General features: G+C 35.6%; 1 long non-coding RNA gene across 1 annotated transcript; it reads right to left on the bottom strand.

Annotated features, from left to right (window-relative positions):
* Nucleotides 1–523: 523 nt before the first annotated feature.
* LOC110941442 lies at nt 524–3,563 on the bottom strand. Its single transcript, XR_002594071.2, has 2 exons — nt 3,212–3,563; nt 524–1,667 (listed from the first exon to the last, which is right to left on the bottom strand). It is a non-coding gene; the product is annotated as an uncharacterized LOC110941442 (long non-coding RNA).
* Nucleotides 3,564–8,281: the final 4,718 nt, after the last annotated feature.

The raw sequence follows: 8,281 nt of genomic DNA, 5'->3' as shown, positions 1-8,281 counted from the left end.
ACGAGTTCTGGGCCAGTGATTTGGCTATCGCCAACTTCTGCCCAGCATAGAGGTGATCGGCATTTCCGCCCGTACAAAGCCTCGAATGGAGTAGCTTTGATGCTGGTGTGGTAACTATTGTTGTATGAGAACTCCACTAAGGGTAGATGTCTCTCCCAGCTGTTACCAAAGTCGATAACACATGCTCGAAGCATGTCTTCTAGAGTCTGGAAGGTGCGTTCAGTCTACCCATCCATCTCAGGGTGATACGCTGTGCTCATGTCTAGTCGTGAGCCGAAGGATTTGTGCATCGCCTGCCATAACTCAGATGTAAAGCGTGAGTCTTGATCAGAGATGATATGTTACGCCCACATTACACATTCCAAAATGTAATATTATCATACTATTATTTAACAAAATTTGGGCATGACCCGTTCGTAATAAGAACAATTCCCTGTAAGACTAACGCGTAATAACTTAAAATACGACGCAGCGGAAAACAAGAGCCCAAAAATTTCGTTCTTTAATAGACATATCAAACACATGAAGGTTCAAATGCGAAATGCCATATATTCCTTAAAACGGATTTATAACGTTTTATAACATTAATACTTCAAAACCTATATGAGTTACACTATGTGACCATTCTACCCCGTACAATCCTTGCTCTCAACTCGAACTAAGTCCGCTTCACTTCAATAAATGTAGAGAAAACCCAAGCGATACCTGTGGACACCACGTACAACCAAACCATTAGTCATTAACATACCATACAACATTAAACTATATAATAGAATTTCGTAGAGCATTCTATAAAGTAGTCGTGGAATTGTCCAAGCGCTTTCTTAAATACTCTTATCCAAATCCAGCTCCATTTCTTCATGAAGCCAACGATCCCATACCTACATTACATTCCAACTCAACGCACATCATTAGTATCCATAAATACTCGAACACTTTGATAACGTTCATGCATATGTCTTAAGCATTGAACATTCATTCACACATACATTCACACCTACGTACTTATTATCATACATACATACATATATATATACACTTATATATACACATGCGTACCTTCATACATGCCAATGTTCCTTCCTACGCACAATCAATTAATCACGAATATATACACAAGCTTCTTTTACATGTAGGTTTATGCCGGAATGTCACATTCACAACTTTACAAAGTATAGACAATCTATGATTCAACCCACGTGCCCTTTTTGGATTCCTATACACATATACTTATAAAATTTCCTACACTAACACGAAACAATCCGTTCATTCACTAACCGACAACCGAAACATATAAAACTTGTTCCTAATGGTCCGGGAAATGTTCCCCTTACATAATGACTAAAAATTCTTACCCAAGGTCTTAACCATAACGAATTTCATTACATTACGCAACATATGCACATAAAATTCGACCCGTTTAAACCCACCAATTTACTTTCGGCTTAAATACAACCTTCTTCAATAATGAGGCATTATTGGCTTTGTACTTCTGATTATTACATGTTCTTTCATGATGTTTCGTAAACATAAGTATTAAAATCTATTAAACCTACTAAAAAGTGAATCGAAATTCACTTACCTCGAATACTCCAATAAGTGTATTTGTCACCTTGCCTTATCTTGACCCGTTATCCTCCTATGCTTGACCTCTCCTTGACACGTTCCTATTATCTCATTCCATTACATCCATTCAATAGTTAGTATACATAATCATACGCATCACTAATCACACTTCTATTCACGTGTCAATCGCTTAACGAGTTCAACATGTATCATAATACTACAATGCTAATCAATCTAACAATTTATCATTCCATCATCACAACAGTCATACATGAGCTTCTAGCATGCATAATTATGTATTTACATCATGTTCGTTATTCTTTCAAAATTCCATACTTAGAATGATAACCTTTTCTAAGTTAGGCAACTTGCTTCATATGTTAAACATTTCATACCATTTCTTAACACCTTGGTTTTTACACATCCATTCTACTATTTTCTATCAACAACCCGTTTCGACCCGTTGGTGCAATTATATGCATAAACTAGTTGGTAAGTGTTTTAGACACTTAAAACAATCAAATAACTTACTAATAATTTATTAAAATCCGTAGTTCATGATTCATACAAGTGTGCATAACAATACAACTATTTTTACTGAATATTTATACTAAAATTTGTGCAGCAACTTTCTGCGCAGCAGCTGTTCACGACACATTTTAACCCATTTATCTTCTGATTCAGTTCTTCATGTTCAAATATGAAATGATCTACACTCAGAGATCTTTCTAAGCATATAAAGATCGTAACAATCGGACATTCCTATGATTTTATATGATTTTTACAAAATCAGCACAGAAGCTGAAATGCTTCCAAACAGCTTGCTGTCAAAACGAATTTACTAACTTTTCATGCTGTTTTGACCCACTAAATCTCATAACCAGCCTCTCATGACCAAATATGAAATGTAATATGCGAAACAACCTTTTCAACGATATAAGGCTCGTTGTCTAACTCCTAATAACGAATGAGATACGGCCTTTACAAGATGACTATCTAAGGCTGTCAAAAGTGACGAATTTACTAACTTTTCATGCTGTTTTGACCCACTTAATCTCATAACCAGCCTCTCATGGCCAAATATGAAATGTAATATGCGAAACAACCTTTTCAACGATATAAGGCTCGTTGTCTAACTCCTCATAACGAATGAGATACGGCCTTTACAAGATGACTATCTAAGGCTGTCAAAAGTGACGAATTTACTAGCTATTTTACACAAACTTTGTAGGCATTTTATCAAACACTTGGCGGGTTTCGCATTTAAAAACATTATGTACAAGCTTTTAAAGCATGATTCCTACTAATTCTTCACATAACTTATTAACAATCAATCAAATTCATAACAATCTTTCATCCTAACTATGAACATATGGTTGTAACATCAATTACTTATCAATATTTCATCAACACATTGTTTAAATCATTGATACCATACTAATTAGCATCTAGGGTTTCACAATATCCATTCATCTTTTGACATACAAATGGGTTTTGCTTCAAACTATCAATATAATCAAAATTGCACATAATACAACTTCTATATGAGCATATCATGTAACATTCAGGTTTAATCACACATTTAATCACGGATTACACACAACTCGTTTCATCAATCATCACCAAATCATGAAATTTGACTTACTTGATGTGAGAAACGCTTAAGGTATCATCATTCTTGGTTCATGCACACAATCAACCCGCGATTTCCTTTTCAATTGATGATTTTTTGTGGTTAGGGTTTACACCCCCTTTTCCCCCTTCTCCTGCGATCGTACGCAGACACACACCCTGTGTGTGTGATTTTTTTTTTGTTTTAATAAAATATATTTCCTTTTTGGCAATCTAAGTCCCTCAAGTTTACCATTCCATTATAGTTGCCACAAGTTTCATTCCTTAACTTGTTTATTAGGCATTTAACTAAGTTTAATAACTTAGTTATTGTATTTTATTTAATTACACATGGTGACATTCCTACGAATTTAATAATTCGAGTTTTGGGGTGTTACATGATAGAAGTTGGCACTCCATGCCTAGAGACTACTTCCTTTAGATAGATGTCTGCGAGTGTAGAAAACTTGTCAGTTTCCTTGATTGCCAGAAAGTGTGTAGACTTCATTAGTCGATCCACGATCACCCGAATGGTGTCGTTTCCTCGCTGAGATCTAGGTAGGCCAGTGACGAAATCCATGGAAATTTACTCCCATTTCCATGTTGGGATCTCTGGTTGTTGGAGCCGTTCTGGTGGCTTCTGGTATTCAACCTTAACCCTAGCACAGGTCAAGCATTTTCTAACATAGGTCGCTATGTTAGCTTTCATGTGGGGCAACCAGTACAAAGTTTTGAGGTCTTGGTACATCTTTGTCAGAACCAGGATGCACCGAGTAACGAGACTTGTGCGCTTCGTCCATCACAAGCTCTCGTAGGTATCCATAGGATGGAACCTAGACACGATCTACAAAATAGTAAGTACCGTCTTCCTTGAGTTCAAGTCGCCTTTCCATGCCCCGCAGGGACTCAGCTTTCAGGTTCTCTTCCTTCAATGCTTCAACCTGACCATTACGGATTTGGGTAGGAAGACTAGAGTGGATAGTAAGCCATAGCGCACGTACTCACTTAGGTTTGGTTTCTTTCCGACTGGGGCATCAGCCACAACCTTGGCCTTGCCGGGATGATACTTGATCTCGCACTCATAATCATTCAGAAGATCAACCCACTAGCGCTGTCGCATGTTCAACTCCTTCTGATCAAGTAATGTCTCCACATATTGAGTACAAAAACTACTGCTCCCAACTTCAAATCATATTGAGTACAAAAACTACTGATTTATATTTTAGTGACCACTTGTAATCAAAACTTCTTTATACACTCTCTCCCAAACCTGTTCATCAAGTTTAGCACTTGGAATTTTGGAAATCAGCTTTTCAATATCAATTGTCGAAAATCTTTTTGTATTTTTCAAAATTTATGCTAAAACACACTAAAATCTCTTTGGATTTTTGACTTTAACATAAATGTAGAAAGAAATATTTACAGACAATCTTTTTGTGAGTTTGTGAAAGAGGATCATATCAGTTTCTTAGATAAATCACCAACACCATTAAGCTTGATTTCATTTTAAGTTCTAATCAATTTACCTAGATTGTCAGTATACTGGTCCACTTAAATTTTCACACAAAGTTCAACTGTTTCGAGATATGATATTAATATCTTAAGAACGTAAACTTATTCGCGTGTCCCACCATTTGAATATACTCCCGTATCCAGATCCCAATATTCAGTCTTACAGGTGAGTATACCTAGATGATATCTGTAAGGGGTTTGATGCGAAACCGTGAGAGCTTAGGTCAGAACTTCCGTTCAGCAGAGAGATGACGGCTCGACTTTAGGTGTGTCCCCTTTAGAGGATCTTTTCTTCAACAGCACATGATTAGCATTTTTCAATGTTTCATCATTTTATGCTGAGGGCGGTGCTATATTTCAAGCATTTGCAGAAAGTATTATACGGGGACTAGGTCAGAATTTCCATTCAGCAGAAGTCCTGGAATAATACCCCAGATATCACTAAGTATAAAGACCTAGAATCTCAGAAAGAGGGACCCATCAAACAAGATTTCAGGGGTTACCTATATATCCAAATTTTGTTCCCCACGAAATAAGCAAGTATGAATTTAGGTTTATATCTCGTCACAATTTACTAAATGTGCAAAAACCTACTGACACATCCGCAGTGAGATTGTTTATCACATTTGACTTTCGAATTCTTTAGCATGTTGTGATAGTCCACTAATGTACTATCATTACCTCTTTTTCACAACAAAACTCGTTTTTCATTTTATCATGTTTTTGGATTTTTCAAATTTTCTAATGTTTTTGGATTTTCTGAAATTTTTACTTCCCCTAAAATGCAAACACATCTAAAAGAAATTTGAAACAAACTGTACACGAAACGTGACAACAGATATCGAATCACCTCAAATCGCCATCCATTTGGCATAAACAATCAGAACTCCCCCTCTCAACAAACTATTTCCCCATTTAGATCTCAAAACACTTAAGTTTGTTTTAATCAAAAATGGTTTTTTCCGGAAAATTAGTTTTGTTGTTTTTACCACTTGTAATAAATGGGGATCAATTCATCACATTGTTTATCAACCTTTTGGATGATAGTTAAATCAAGTTCAATTTAATGACCCTGATTAACCACTTGAAGAAATATTAATCAATCTTCTAACAAATAAACCTTATCTTTCAACCACAAGTCGGTTTGCTTACCAACACTTACTACTTGTAGGTTGAAATCTCAGAATGCCGATTCCTACTCCACACTATCAACCTGGGAGTTCCGGCAATTCCAGCAGTATGACTTGCCAAAATTTTAGATTTTTCAAAAAACATTTTCAAGAATGATGCCGACTCATGCTCCACTATTACAATCTTGGGAGCTCCGGCAAGTCAGGTTTTTACTCTTTGAAAAATATATCCACCCAAACCTAACCATGGATGAAACAACCTCTTCTTCACTGTTACTTTCAACAGAATTGTGAACTTTCCTTTTGGACGCATAAAATTCTTTAACTCCTTTGGTCTTACCATTGACCATTTTTCCAAAAATATGTTTCACATTTCCGTTGAAAGCTTTTTCAACATCAAACTTATTCTTTTCAGAATAAAATTGATTTGAAATTTCAACTTTTCCAACTTTCTTCTTAAAATTTTCAGCCCGCAAAGGTGGAAAATTTTCATCATCCACAGTCGGAACTGATTTCTCAACTTTTTCATCAACACGTGGCTCCTCTGATTTTGTGGAATCAGATTCATCACCAGAACTGTTTCCTGAACCCTTAACCACCCATTTTTGGTTTTTCAGATTTTCTTTTCTTTTTATCACATTCTTTGAACATTCACCAACCTCAAAAATTGAGTTTTCAAAACCATTAAATTTTCTGGTTGAAATTTCAGTTTTCTCAACAATCTTTTCTTTCAGTTTACCAAAGACTTCCTGTTGTTTGTTGATTGGCTTTGGACAATTCCTGGCAATATGACCTGCAGTTTTGCACTGAAAACAAGTTCTTGTCTCTTTCTTCTTCTTCTAAGTAATATTCCTCTTCATCTCTTCTTGCTTTTTCGCAAGGAATTCTTTGTTTGCCTACTTCCAGAATGAACTCTTTTGTTCCTTTTCAGCATTTGTTCCTGAAACAAAAAACAGTTTTTGGTTTATAAATTTTCTCATTTTTATAGTTTTTTCGGTAAATTAAAACCCAATCCATTCTTTTTGAAATTACCATTATGGTTTGGTTTCTTTCGATAACCATGACCAGAACTGTAACCCATTTTCTTGTTTAAACGTTGTTGAACTCTTGAGGTGTAAGGTTTAGGTTTATCAAAAAGATTTTCATCTTTTATTTCAGAAATATCAATTTCCGTTAGTTTGAAAACCTTTTTAATCATTTCTGGTTTAACACCTCTTATTGGAAAAAGTCTCATCAGAATATAATCTGTCAGAATTTTTCAAAGTATATGCTACTTTGACCGGTTCGTCATTCAAATTAGATTTTGATAACAAAAATTTATTATCGTAAACCCATTTGTCCCTTTTGATTGTTGATTTTGACATGTCAGACTCAGGCTTTGACTTGGATTTGGACTCCGTTTTTGACTCCTCTATGTCATATTTATCCAACACCTGATCGACCACACTTTTTATCAACTCGGACTCATGAACAGTGTCGGACGAAGTGAACGTGACATCAATATTTTCTAGCAAGTTATCTGACGACACAAACTCCCACTTTAAGTTTGTTGCCTTTTTGACTCTTTCAGAATTTGGATTTCGAGGAGAATATCCATTTTCAACCGGGGGTGGACATCTACTGTAGACAACACTTGGTTTCTTACCAGAAATTTCCACTTCAACATCTTCTTTTGTTTCGGACTTCTTTTCTTCCGAAGTTTTCTCTTCCTCAAACGTCTTCAATCTTTCCACAATTGGATAAATCCTGTCAACAACAAAAGTAGAACATGAGTAACTTTTCAATAAATTGTTAACTCTTTCAGTTTCAATTCTTTGTGTTGCCAACTTCAATTCCAGCTCAGCACACTTTTCTGTGTAGTAGTTCACATTGTCAAGCTGTCTCATGTATGCTCCTTTGAGTGTATTCATTGCTACAGCTTGTTCACTACTTGACTCGTTGTACTTATTCATTTCTCTGTTCAAGGTATCATATGATTCTTTCAACCTTTTTATGTTGTGAAGCAATTCATTGTTTTGCTTGATCAAAGAATCACAACTCATACACTTGTCAGGAACTTTGACTGCATCAGCATCTATTTTGATTTCAAATTCTGGAACTTCTTTGACTATTCTTACTTGAACTTCTTTTTTAGCATTTTTCTTTTTCTCAGCTTTAGCTTATTCCTGTTCTTCTTCTTCTTCATATTTCTTCCATTTTTCTTCTTTAGCTTTTGCAATTTTTCTGTATTTTTCTGCCCAATATTCATCAGAAGCATTAGCAACAAAAGCTTTAGCGTTTAACATCTCATTGGCCATGAATTCTTTGTCTGGGCAATAATTGTCCCAACTGAAACCTTCTGGCAATTTTTCATCTTCTTGATCTGCCAAACATACTTTACTATCCTTTGGAATGTATTTATCCCAACTGAATTCACTATCTTTGCCCTGATTAACCAAGCATGCTCTCTTTGAATCTTCAAT

This window comes from Helianthus annuus, chromosome 5 (assembly GCF_002127325.2).
Source record: "Helianthus annuus cultivar XRQ/B chromosome 5, HanXRQr2.0-SUNRISE, whole genome shotgun sequence".
NCBI classification, from domain to species: Eukaryota; Viridiplantae; Streptophyta; class Magnoliopsida; order Asterales; family Asteraceae; genus Helianthus; species Helianthus annuus.
Note: the sequence above shows the minus strand (reverse complement) of the source record. Positions and strands in the feature narration are given on the sequence as shown.